Source organism: Pseudochaenichthys georgianus, chromosome 11 (genome assembly GCF_902827115.2).
Source record: "Pseudochaenichthys georgianus chromosome 11, fPseGeo1.2, whole genome shotgun sequence".
NCBI lineage: Eukaryota > Metazoa > Chordata > Actinopteri > Perciformes > Channichthyidae > Pseudochaenichthys > Pseudochaenichthys georgianus.
The window spans coordinates 13,815,330-13,829,141 of NC_047513.1; the positions used below are offsets into that span (position 1 = coordinate 13,815,330).

At 37.9% G+C, this 13,812-nt stretch overlaps 1 protein-coding gene across 9 annotated transcripts in view; it reads left to right on the forward strand.

Annotated features, from left to right (window-relative positions):
* Positions 1-12,369: 12,369 nt before the first annotated feature.
* Positions 12,370-13,812, forward strand: part of LOC117455641 (myocyte-specific enhancer factor 2D homolog) — a 28,522-nt gene continuing 27,079 nt past the window's right edge. For all 9 annotated transcript variants that reach the window (XM_034095212.1, XM_034095218.1, XM_034095219.1 and 6 more), the window contains exon 1: positions 12,370-12,567. The gene's annotated coding sequence lies outside the window, so the exon portion shown is untranslated. The remainder of the gene's footprint in view (positions 12,568-13,812) is intronic.

Consider the following 13,812-nt stretch of genomic DNA (forward strand, 5'->3'; position numbering starts at 1 on the left):
TGGCTTATTTCCAAATATATATGACTATAGCAATTGGCTATGGTTTGAACAGCTTAACATATGCTATTAATAAAAAACAATTAAACATTATTTGTTATCGTCCCCAGATCACAAATCTGTCTTCAAGGCTTTGTAAGATACAGCCCCTCTTTTTTTGGAAACTATAAACTCTATAAATAAAGTGGGAAATGGGATAAACCTCAAAAGGAGCGTTCAACTGCCTCAATAGACAGAAATAACTTATGGAAGAAACAATAGATGTAGTAGGGCTGCAAAGCATCAGCAGAATTACAATATCCTATACTAAAGAATGGCCATAAAAACGAGTCCATAAACATGTAGGCCTAGGCTATAGACTCAAGTATTTGAGAATTTAAAGATAAGGCTTTCAATAGGACATAGCCCTGTATAACAATACAACAATGTGTCATGTCTTACTTTGAATATTATTATAGCCTATCCCAAAATAGTAAGACATAAGCTTGTCGACGAGCATATTGGAAAAGCTCGGTACAGAACACCTCATAGCTTACAAATACAGCATTTTATTTATCTACTCTGTCATCTACAGGCTACATTTATCACAAGATATATGATAAGGAAGGGGGTGTTGTCATGGTAACGACATCAGAACCGAATTTATACGCCATTGAACTTATAAGTATTTTTTCCACTTTACTTGGTTCTTACAAAGTCATAAAAAACAATGGCATGTGGGTTTGTAACTTGTTGTAACGCGTTATACACGGGCCGTGAGAAGCAGACAGTCTTTAGGCGGGTGGGTCACAGTCTGTCTCAGGGCCTCCGACAGCAGTAAACCACCCTCCATTGTTTTACTGCTGCAGCCCAGACACCATGCAGGCTCCACTGCACAGGGCGGCGCGCATCGAGACCAAACACAGCCTTTTACGCACGCCAGACACGTGTTAGTTATTTGATATGTAGCCTACATAAACTTCTCCTTTTATTACTGTAAATATGAGTTGTAATACTTTACCCTTACCACAAGGACAGTGTGTATTTGTGCCCATGCATGCAGAGACTCACCCTTTCACTTCACGTCGCGCCAATATTCAAATTGGGATCCTTTGATTTCAATTACCCGGTTCTCTTCCATGATTTGGAGACATTGGCGCAATAGCCTATACAGACAGTGAGCATGTGTGGCTAGCTGTGATTGGACTGATTTTATGCTTTTATCTGTTTGTTTTTATCTGTTTTGTGTTTAGCTTTTTATCTTATTTATTGATGTGTGTTTTGTCTTTTTGTGTGTGATATGGACCTTGAGTCTGGAATAAAGATTGGAATAGGAGCTTAATGAGACATGGTGGTGTATAATAAATGAAAAAGGCGGTACTTCATGAGATTGAAGGCATTGGCAGAGTTATTTCAAAATTGTTGCAAGATATACACGTTTGCATATTAAAACAATTAGGCCTAACATAAATAATAAATAGCCTAGTCCTTATAATCCTCATGCAATTAAATGTAAACAATATTGGAACCAGGCTATGTGTGTTGAATTATGTCCAATGTTGGAAACTTAGTATACATTTACTTGGGAAAATGTATACTGTTCTTGTATGTTTTCATACATATACTTCTTCCAGATGAAATAGGTGTACTTTTTACTTCACTGGAATTATTTGATAATTTTAAGATAAAGAATAAAAGGGTATGTAATATTGAATTTGAGGAACACATGAATAATTGTAATCCACTACCTGTGCCATACTGCAGGATGAACTTTTACGTTTGGTTTCTTATTTTGATGGTGTTCTTTGCGTATATTTCACTGGTGGATTCGATTTTACATATATTCTGACAGCCAAATCTCCTCAGAGGATTGCATGAAATCAACTGGTGGTCCACCATAAGGACCACCAGCAAGCTCTATAAGCCGCGCAGGGGTCAGAGGACTCCTGGTTGTCAGAAATGTTGATGAGAATTTACATAATGTTGCTCCATGTGTTGAAGGACAGTCAAAGTGAAGGCAGATCAAATTCCTTCCCATTTTGTAAGACTGAAGAACCACAACAATCTTTAGTTCAACCAAGTGGTACATTTTGGGAACATGATGTTGGAGTATGTGTTTATTGGAAAGCTTTTGCACTCAGAAGCACATTTTATTCTTGTGTTTGTGTGCTGCTTCTAAGGGTGTCTCTAATTTCGAAAAACACATTCTGCCTTATGAATGCATAATATATATATATAGACTTAAGAGATAGACACAGATATTTTGTAATTCATTTGATATTTCAAACATTTAGATTTTGTCTACATTAAAAACATCTTCTTTCCCCTTATCAAGATGACAGAAAAACGCCTCATTTGAATCGCAATCGCATCAAAGTTAAACCCAAGTGACAGAGAGAGTGAAATCAGATGTCGTATGGTTCGAGATTCAGCTCGATGCTTTTTGTGCAACGGTGATGAGTTGATGAATAGAGTAAAAGTCAGAAAGAAAGTGGTACTCATGGACTGACAGACCAAACTCCACTGGGCAACAATACAATGCTACACAATAAATACTTGTCGTAGCCTATTGTCTAAGAATGCTTCAAAAAGTCCTGTTCTTAAATCAATACGAGAAATAATTATACATTCTTTTGTAAGCACATAAAGCTCAGCGTTTTACAGTAGCAGACCCCACGAGGTTTTGTTTCAGGGTGTTATTTAAAATATGATTTTCTATTCAGCGCACTTTCCTATTTGTATATTCTATATTGATGTTTATGCACAACCGCTTTGAAATCCAATATTCAATTCTATGTTAAAACCAAGTTCAGATTAGTTTTTCACTAATTCTCCAGGTACGTATTTATAACCTATTTCATAAAATCTCGCATTTTGCGATACAATGTCCGACTTTTATTTTGGATTGTATTATGGTTCACTCTTACATCTTGTCCTTTTATGACTTTAACGGCAGGAACAGTTAGCCAACTGTTAAAATCATCTCCACCCCGGTCAAAACATTTCATTTATTCTGGTTTTGATTCCTAAAATTCACCATTATAGTAATCATTCTCAAAAACGTTACTCTACATTTTGGACTTGATTGTTGTGTATTTTTTAAAAGACGATTAATCAGCTGTTAAATAGCTCCGGACGCCAGGCAGCAGGGAGGTGTGACTCACAGATCTGCGGCTGATTTACTGTTCACTTTATTGACTTATATTTAGGTTGAAGAAAATATGAAGACACTATTTAAACATTTAGATCGGCTTCAACCATTTCTACAGCTGGTATAATACATCGTGCTTGTTCTTAATAGGCTACATTTCAAAGCCTGATACATTAACGTGTCGACCAACATGATCTTAGCCTGCTATCAGGTATTCTGGGAGTGCATTAGAAGATAAATAGTTGTCATTATGTTTTTTAAGATTTTATAATGCAATGCTTTAGGGGACCGGCCTTTGCTTAGTTGAGAGTAGGCCTACAGTGTGATCTGTTGTGGTGTTAAGGTTACATCAGCATAATTGCATATTCCCCATAATGAGGTATAGGCTACATTCCTTTGCTCTCTGCTTCAGTGTGTGTCATATACGCAGTGTTTCCAGTAAAAACAAATGGCTAAAATCAAATTGTCCCATTGAACACTAACACAAATAAAACATAACTGAGATATGTGGCCTCGGGCACTCGGGGTTGTATAACAAGAGGGTAACGCTGTTTTAGGAGCTGCTCCATGAGTGCAGGAGCAGACTGACAATGGGAGTAACGTTTCTGTGTTCTCCTGCTGCCATCGTGAGGACAGTGTGTGTATTACATTCACACTACTGTGGATTATTGAATCCAACTATCTGCTGCCCCTGCTGGACAAAGAGGGTTAGGTCAACTGCTTATATGGAAACACCAATAATAACAAAATACACACTGAAAAATCTTTGATTACAGAACAAACACGGCTGCTTTATCTGTGAAATTACTTGTAACTTCAGTTGATATGTTTATCTTTGTAGGTCTCTACATTATGACTACCTTTTCCACTCCATTTAGCTGAAAATAGAAATTGCTAAGGAAAAAAAAGGATTATATAAGTACAATTATCATATCTCCTTTGAATGAACTGTTATGCTTAACTTATAATTGATGTAAATTATTTTTAAATATACATATGACGTCATTCATGATGACTTATTTCGGCAGTGGCTCAGTCAGTAGGGGCATGGACTGGGAGCCGTAGGGTCGCCGGTTCAAGTCTCTGAACAGACCTAAATATGGAGTGTGGACTACTTGGAGAGGTCCCAGTTCACCTCCTGCCCTGCCGTGGTGCCCTTGAGCAAGGCACCGAACATCCCCCTTCCCCCCACTCTCATTGCTCCCCGGGCGCTGTACAATAGCTGCCCACTGCTCCTAGTACTAGACTCCTGGTACTAGGGTGGGTTAAAAGCAGAGAACACATATCACTGTGTGCTGTGTGCTCTGCATGTGTGATCATTAAAGAGGGTTTCATCCCTCCTAATTCTATTCTATCTATAAAGTTTTTTTAAATTAAGAAAAGTTAGCATTTTATTTCATTTATTAAAGCTTGTTGATCTGACCTATTTACTGAAACAGTCATGTGAATCTGAAAAGTTCTAGTACTAGAAAACACCCTCATGACTAATAAGAGTGATAAGTAGCTCTAGTCTCCACAATAAACGAGATCATAAAAGAGTACACGATGGCAGCTTGGAGAGTGTGTGGGCTGCAGAGTGGAGTACACCTGCATGGAGAGCACTCAGACTGGTTTTTGTCATTACCACGGTAACTGTAAAGCACATTTTCAAGCTTGCATATGTGATACTTGTATAGCTTTATATTCTCTGCTTGTTTGGAATGAAAGTTGTAATATACAAGAGTTACTCAGTCCAGTACAATAGACCTCATATACTAACTTTTACAATCTTATATTATTAATATGTATTGAGTGTATGTCAGACATGTGTAACTTCAACTTTAATGTTATTTTTAGGCTTTTATTTGTGGTTATGTTGTCACATTACGCCCATTTGGTTGTAAGGTGTCCATACATCAGGGGACTCAGCTGATCTTAGCAACAGTAGCAGATATTAGTAAGCAGTTCTACAGTATTATCAGGTGTTTATTCAGAATACTATTTGGTCTGAATAGAATTAGCAAATGAGATTTCACAAAGGTAGCACATCTCTCAACACAATCTATTTAAGATAAGCTTATTGACTCTTTTCGGTTTATTCCAAAAAAAAAAAAAATTCTCCTCGATTTCGATTTTATTTTTCCACATCCCTTTTTACCTAATGTTCTCATGTTGTAAATGTGCCATTTAACTGCTTCCTCTGTGTACATTTTATGGCTCACAGTTACAGTTTCTGCATTTTTTGGGTGCAATGTTTAGAATTTGCTCAAGGAACAAACAACCAAACTTCCAATTAACCTGCTTTACAAAACGATCTGCAGCCAACAAGCTCAATATTTCAAGATATAAACTGTTAACTTTTCAGCTGGTGTTGAACATCATACAGTACCCACTCTGTTCTTTTGAGGATCCTGAGGCCAATTCTCTCAGGAATTTCAGTTGAACTTTGCTGCCTGATCTATCTGCCCTCTGTTCCCCTGCATTTAATTTATTATGTCCGCCTCTGGACAATATTATGCTACAGAATTCGTGGTGCACGATAATTATCGGCCCGATAATTATCGGTCCGATATTAGGAATTATGACGTCATCCCGATAAATCCGATAAAAGTATTAACCCCGATAATATACAATATATTTTTTGGGTACAAAAAAAGAAAAAAATACTGCGGTGTGGGTGGATTGGGATGAGGGGCGCTTGTTTTTCACTCGGCTCCTCCCGTTTTGCCAGTAGGCTACTGTGGTATTAGTGGTTTAGGAAGAGGGGAGTTTTTCACAAATCCAGCACTCCCTAACTCATGCCTGGCTGTGACGTAAATGTTGTGCGGCCGTGAAGCCAGGACAGTAAACAAACATGTCGTCGGTAGTATGGGACTATTTCAAAGTTTCAGAGTTAGATAGTTCGCTTGCTATTTGTATTAACAAATGCAATGCAGAAGTTCCACGAGGAGGGGAAAAAGGCAACGAGCTATAATACTTCCAACCTGATTAGTCACCTGAAACATCGCCATCGCTACGATGGTGTGTTAAAAGCGTACGAAGATGCCTGCGCTGTTAAACTAGCGGCGAATCCAAAGCTAGCTGCACAGTCAAAACTGTTCTTGGTTTGTTTTGTTCATAGTAGTAATGCTCATGTAATTTGCTCACTACTAGTCTTTTTTTTACCACCAGGTGTGCAAAAACTACAGGTACATTTAATATATATTATATTATTATCGGTTATCGGTCTTGAGAAGCAGGAAGTTATCGGTATTCGGTTTCAAAAAACCAATATCGTGCATCCCTATAGAAAATTGAATTGTTCTACTTATTGCTGGACTTCATTGAAATGACTCCTATGACCTTTTACAAACTTCCTAGTCATTATAGGATTCTTGCAATCTTTAGCTGTTGTTCTTGGGGGCATTTATGTCCCTTGTGTTTTCCCTTCATCCAAAAAAGGTTGTTTTTATACTCTGCTTCTTAACTATTTGACTCACTGTTCTCCTGGTCCACAGTGATGTCCATGACTCATCTTTGTGCCTATTTGTAGCTTGTGGGTTTGAATCCAACAAACCAAGCCTGCCTTTGATACTGTTTTTCTAATCCAAGATGTCCCTTATGAGGCATTTTTCCAAGATGTCATGTGTTTTATCTCTGTCAGCCGCTCTATTCCCAGTGGTCCGCTGTACCGGGACTGATACAGATTTTGTTTTTAAACTAGGGCACAAGTCTGCCTAGAAACCCAGAGAATACTGAAAGTACTGTATGCAAGCAGCATGTTACTAGAAAGGCAACTAATTACAGTCTTCTTTTTAGTAAACTATCTGGAGAGTCAGTGTGCATCAATATGATCTCTTGGGTCAAGTTAAGCAAGCCTTTCCCCCTTTTTTTTTTTTAGCTTTTATGCTAAGCAAAACTAACTGCTGTTGGGTCTAGCTTTATGTTTAGCATACAAACATGACAATGGTATTGATTTACTCATTTAACATTCTCAAAAATGTTGAACGGTTAAGCACAGTAGTACAGGTAGCAGAAACCATACACAGCAGCTACATTGTGCACCCAGACACGCTGACAACAACCAGCTGTTGTCAAATAAAACTCTTCTCAGGGCAATAACATTTACGTTAAATGAAAAGAATTCTGTGGGGATACATCAAAATGCTCCAGTGCTTTGTAACTGAGTAAAACTTTAACAAGCTCTGTTACTAACAATAGCAATAATTGTGAGCTGTTCTTTTGTCTCTTGAAAAGGAACAGAGCAACAAGATCTGACTCTCTTCAAATAATTCCCAGATGTTGAATTTTTGCCTGTATTGAGGACACATTTTGTAAGGCACCCTGTGTCAAAATTGATATCTGTTAAAATTCAACTTTAATGGTGTGTATTCCATATGAATTTGTGTCTAGCTTAATCTAAATATAAAAATGTGATGAGGATTGGGTGGGTGGGCGGTGTATTGTAGTAGGGATTTTCAGAGGGTCCTCAGTGGGTTATACCAATCCTGTGATTGATAATGAATTAGTCTGCATACAGAGGTGGTTTTATGTGCATATTGGAATTAAACTATACGGGGCATTCTACCGAATTAGTACAAAGTGCGGTCCCACAACAAGAAAAACTATTTAACAAAACAATTAAGTATTCAGACATAGATATTTACTAAGAATATGTTATGGTCTATTTAAACACAAGGCATTACATTAGATAGTGATAAGCTTACTATACAAAAACATCATGTATAGGGTACTTTCTATTGGGAAGTAGCTGTCCCCAACCCTGACATCTAAATTTCAATGTCTGTAAATAACACTTACAATTTTTTTTTAATGTTGTTCAATGGTGTATTTAGAAGATCTTTATGATTACATTCAAACAGAAGTTGGAATATTTAGATTTATTGTGGGTATCATATTTTAATAAAAAAAACTATACTCAAAAAATCATGTCCCCAGTTTTCACGTCACTACCGAAACACAAGGGGTTTTAGTCCAATGGCTGAGCCTGGCTTTTAGCAACACCCCTGCATTTTTGACTAGGCAGTGACACTACATCCCTGTCCCTCATGGCTGAATGTAGCTATATCCCATACTTTTGATATAAATCTGTTCCAAAATCTGAAAATTGGCTTGTAACCTTGAGAATTGTCACTACCGAACACATATTATCTTCAATTAAGTAAACTTTTTCGGGGTTTTATGCAAAGTATTAAGTTTTTATGTGCGTAAACCTCTTCAAAAACGTGAATGCTAGCCATGTAGTTGCTAGCATTCTTTGAGCTAGAATTGTCACTACCGAAACAGTCACTACCGAAACATATGGTTAAGTTTCAGTAATTGACATGATCGTTTCGGTAGTGACAAAATGGAATGGTAAGCAGGTAAATCCCATAGTTTTTAAATAAATCTGTTTTAAAGTCTGAAAATCAGTGTGTTACTTTAAAGGTCTCTTATTATACTATTTTTAGGCATATATTGTTATAGGTCTCAGATATAAAAAACATGTCTATGAAGTGTTTTGCTCAAAATACCAAACAGATCATGCATTCTAGCCTCATTCCCCTCTATTTCAGCCTGTTACTAAAGGGCTGATTCTGGGTCAGTAGCTTCAAACATTCACACTTCAACATAAGGCATGTTATGAGTTAAGATTAAGCAATAAGGTTGAGCGAATATGATACAACCTTGAGAACAAAATACTGCAGTCACTACCGAAACACTGGATGTTTTGTAAAAAATAAAGTATATTGATTTATCGACTAAAATGATATGATACTGATTGGTTTAATGTATGTTCAATTTCAACAATCATCAACTCTGGAATCAATATGATCAGTATTATGCATTTTACAAAGACAGTTTGCGTTATGATTTTTATGAATTGTATAAATTGAACTTTTACATTTGATTAAAAATGTAATTGCATTGATTTAATTGAGAAAACCCTCAAGAAATATTTGTTAAAATACTATTTAGAGAAGGTAAGGTAAAACAATCTTAACAGGTTACTACAGTGTATGTAGGCTACTATGTTTCGGTAGTGACATTTTTTGGTAGAGGAAGAACATTCCAATACAGTCTAAAAATACGATAAAAAATGTACAGTTCTTTTACTAGATATGTGTAATTTAGATATGGTAGAAAATATATATGGACAAAGTTTTGGGAAAAAAACCTACAACATTTCAAATCTGTTCCAACCTGACTTTGCATCAATTTGGTAGAATGGCCCATATAGCCTACTCTGTATGTAGCCCACGGGCCATGGGCGTCTACCGGGGACAGGGGGGACCCCCCCACTTTTCAAAATCCCGTTTGTGTCCCCCCCACTTTTCAAATGTGTTTTTTTTTACGCAAGTGGTCATCGTCACGGAGGAGCGTCTATGTGTGCGTGTGGTAAGGGCGCATTTTGTGTGTGAGAGAGAGACAGAGAGAGACAGAGAGACAGAGAGAGTTACGGGGGTTGTTGTTAGCATCTGGTGCTAGCTCGGAGCTAACGGAGATTAGAAGCTGTTTCAACAATAAGGAGAGGGAGAGTCCTCTCCTGTCGGACTGAGATAACGTCAGCTCAGGGAGGTAAAGGACTCGCTGAGTGATTATATTGTAAACTTTAGTCTAACTTATCTCAGTGGGTCTCAAACGGTTTGGTCTAAACAAATATTTCCATCTATTTAATATAGTTGTTCAAAATAAGTAAAAGAATATTTCCAATGTCAGTACAAAATTAAAAACACAGTTTGAAAGGGGAGTGATTAGTAAAATATGCATAAATAAAAAGAAAGAATGCAGACTAGGTAAGATAAAGAGAGGAGCATAATCAATTATGTGTTATTGGTTGTGAGCATATTCTAATGGTTTTTGGAGTATTGAAATATATACAGTTCTGTTTCATGAGTGTTGAGAGCTGTATCCATAAATCTCTTAATTTGTGCACCAGATTGATGCCTTTAACTTAAATTTAAAGAAAAATATCTTACCGGGGGTGCATGCCCCCGGACCCCCCTATAGGATGTGAGGTCATCACAAATAAAACAGGTTCATGGATAGATAGGTTTGCACACTCATTATATACACTACACATTTTTCTTGGATTAGTTAACACCATAGTCCCTAATATATATTTGTAGAAAGGCAGGAAATGGAATTAAATCGAGAACAATGTTTCATTGCGGAGGACCCCCTGTTTTGTGTGTCCCCCCACTTCTCAAACCAGTTACACCCTTGATGTAGCCTACAGTATGCTTGTGCACATGGCCGTATCTACCATTGAGGTCACCGAGGTCTGGACTTCGGTAATATTTTCCGAGCTGTGTGTACAAAACTTGTGAAATAATTGCACTAAACGGGGTTCTTTGTAGTACTTCCATTTACTGACGATGGGGGCACTGCATAACTACGTAGCCTCTGTTAAAGCAAACAGAAGAAGACGACATGTTTCAACAAACCACCGCAGCCCGGACTTGTATCGGAGCAGCGGAGGAGTGATGAAGTATCTAGAGATCTGAGTCCAGTGGGCTGCTTGTGTTCCTATTCATCAGGACATCATATGACCAGCAGATCCCGTGTGAACGCTCTACGTTAGTCAGTGGACGTCCGACAACATGCACACTAACTTATATTGCAGCTATAGGCTATACTTTGGTTTAAATTGCGTGAATAAACTAGCTAGAGAGCTAAAGTTAATTACATTCATCCAATGTCAGAAGTATTACCTTTTAACACACGTTTTAATGGTTTTCTTTCATTTCAATTTGAGTAAACATTGAAGATATAACATTGTATTGTTTTCTTTTTACACTGACTCAGATATAATAATAATAATAATAATAATAATAATAATAATGCATTACATTTTTGATTAGAGCGCTTTTACAGGTGTTCAAAGCGCTTTACAAGTACACATTACACATATTAGACATGTAAGAGTCATTACTGAATGATGAAAAGACTACGTCAGTTGAAGCTCAGCGTTGGTAAGGAAGAGACAGGACAGGCAGAGAAAGAGAGAAAGTGATGGAAGTCAGGGAGGAACTGCAGGTACAGTCACACAAAAGAATGTAGGCTTAATAACCCCATCTATTTATCCATCTGTTTATCTATAACAATAGGCATGATTTTAAAACATCATACATCTATTGCAGCTATGTCATAATAACATACAATTGTATAAAACACTGTTTGCTTACATATTTGCTCTCTTTTGAGAATTAAACAAAACAGATTTAAAAAAAATTTAAAATGCAAACAAACAAGTGAAATGAACGAAATGGCTGAATTGCTTTTAATTCACTGGCAGGAGCGTCAAGTGAGGAGGAGCAAAGAGAAAGGGTAGAGGACAGAGAGAGTAATGAACAGGAAGAAGACAGAGAGACTAAATAAGATGGAAGAGAGGGTGCAGGTTATGGAAAGGAGAGAGACATGGAAAGTGAATGTTGACAATGTGTTGTGATCATTTTAGCCTCTTCTGCATGTCCAGATCGTAACAATCAACTGATTCTTATGTATTACACTTTCAAAAATAATTTATGCTGACATTGTCAGCCCACTGACATGGTTTGAAATCAATATATTATCCAATGTGTGACCCCCACACAGGACTGAAAAAGCACCTAACTAGATCATGAAAATCCCAAAAATCTCGGGGGTATCCCCCGAACCCCCCTAACATGTTTGGACCTCGGTATTTAGGAAATCCCGGATACGGCCCTGCTTGTGCACTGCAGTTTGTTTTATATTTTAATAAAGACCCATCAAAGGTGATTTAGCAGTTGTCCCAATACTTACTATACTCTAAGCAGATTATCCAAAACCAAATGTTTAGCAGGCTATTTTGTGTCAAGATCCCATAACGTCTGCTGGCACAATACAAGAAGGTCTGGGAGAACAATCTAAGGTAGACTATTTACGCTTCCCAACACTCAACATTAGTCTCTTTAACTACCCCAACGGGCCTTTACGGACGGTTATCCACCGTTTTACAAGGCTGTTGTGGTAACAGACGTGAAAAACAAATGGCCTAGCGGGCTGTCTTATGGAAAGCAGGCAGGGCACAGTGGGGCTACAGTGACATTTTCCCCACATGCAAAATCATGCAAAAGGTAAATACTGAAGCGGAGGGATCCAACCACTATTGCAGAACATGGCCGTCACCTCCGTCATGTCCTCTCGCAAAGACCAGCCCACTTTTGCGAAACTGCGCTCTGATTGGACGAGAGGCTCGCACGTCAGCTTCTTATTGGATTACCGACGGGTCAATCACGGGCTAATTTCAATGACGTCGATCGTACACTGGGTTGGCTGTATCGCCCGGGTGGACAGTATAGTTACTTCAACATGAAATAGAATAAAATGCCGCGGATTCATGTAAATAGAGACGTCACCTCAGCGTAATTAATTACTGCTTCGTAATTAAGACCTTAAGACATCAGGAGCACGTGTTGACTGGCCTATTTTCGAGTTTTTATCAGCAATATTTCAGGGTAAGTGGAGTGATACATTTCCTTCCTGCGTCTTTTCTCCTCGCACAGAAGCTGACCTGCTAGCTTTATAATTTAAATAAAGCAAAGTAATTATCCTAAGAATCACTATATTGGTTTATATAACATATAGGAATAGTCTGTTTTTCAGTACTAAATGTACGTAATGTGATTTTAAAGTAGTGCGTGCTACAGCTTGCATAGCCGAGTTATATGGAGAGGAAGGTAATGGCTGTCGGTCGACTCGTAACTTGAACATTGTGAAATGGCCTGTTTAGAGTAGCTCGTCCTTTGCTCTGTGAATCATCCCCGGCTGTGGTGACTCAAACGAGGGTAGGCCTATTTGATTTGTTAAAATCAGGATATGATAGTGGTATTGGCTTCCAGCTTCCAACCTGTCACATTAGAGCCAGTATGGTACCTGTCTGTCTGTCGTGAGTGGGCCTACTCACTCAGTCTCCATCTGTCATAGTTTTTGTAGCCATGAGTCCTGCTCACTCTCTACAAAAAACTAACCTCATGTGGACCTCGTATATCAGATCTAGCATGGTCAGTAGTTTCATGGCATTATGATGAAAACAGACACATACTTTATCGGCTTTTTGTTAAAAGCTGCTCATTCAGCTGCATTTTTCCAGATTCCTTTTAACAGCAGCCTCAAGAAAAATGATACTTTCTTGATACGTTTAAGTTTATTTGTGTGGAGTGCTTATGTAAGATTGTGTAGACTAGACTGATATTAATAATGCCAGGCAGCAATGCTGTTGGCTAAAGAGCATTTGCATGGCTTTATTTACTGTAAGTCTGACTATATTACTTGTACCATAAGAGGAATCCTAGTAAATGTAGGGCACAAGTGACGATTTGAGCATGGGGATCTATGTATTCAGTACCATGGACATAAGCAGCTGTGGTTGACTGATATCAACATCTGTACAGTCACAGTGATTGATTGTTGTGGATGACACAGTTCAGCAATCAGTTCTCCATCAGCAGCAGGTATATTGTAAGTTTTTTGGATTTGCTGCTGAATCCTTATTTTTATTTAAATCAAAGCCAAGTTCTCCATATCAAAAAGATTCATATTTCTGTGTTTGCCTCACAGCAGGATCAACAACTTGGCTGCCCAAAGACCTTGCTACAATATTATTAACAGTAGTATTTTATTAAAATGCTTGAAATAACAGCGATATTGAAACTTGCACTTCCTATGGGTATGATTTTAAGCTGACAAAGCCAGTAGTGGTG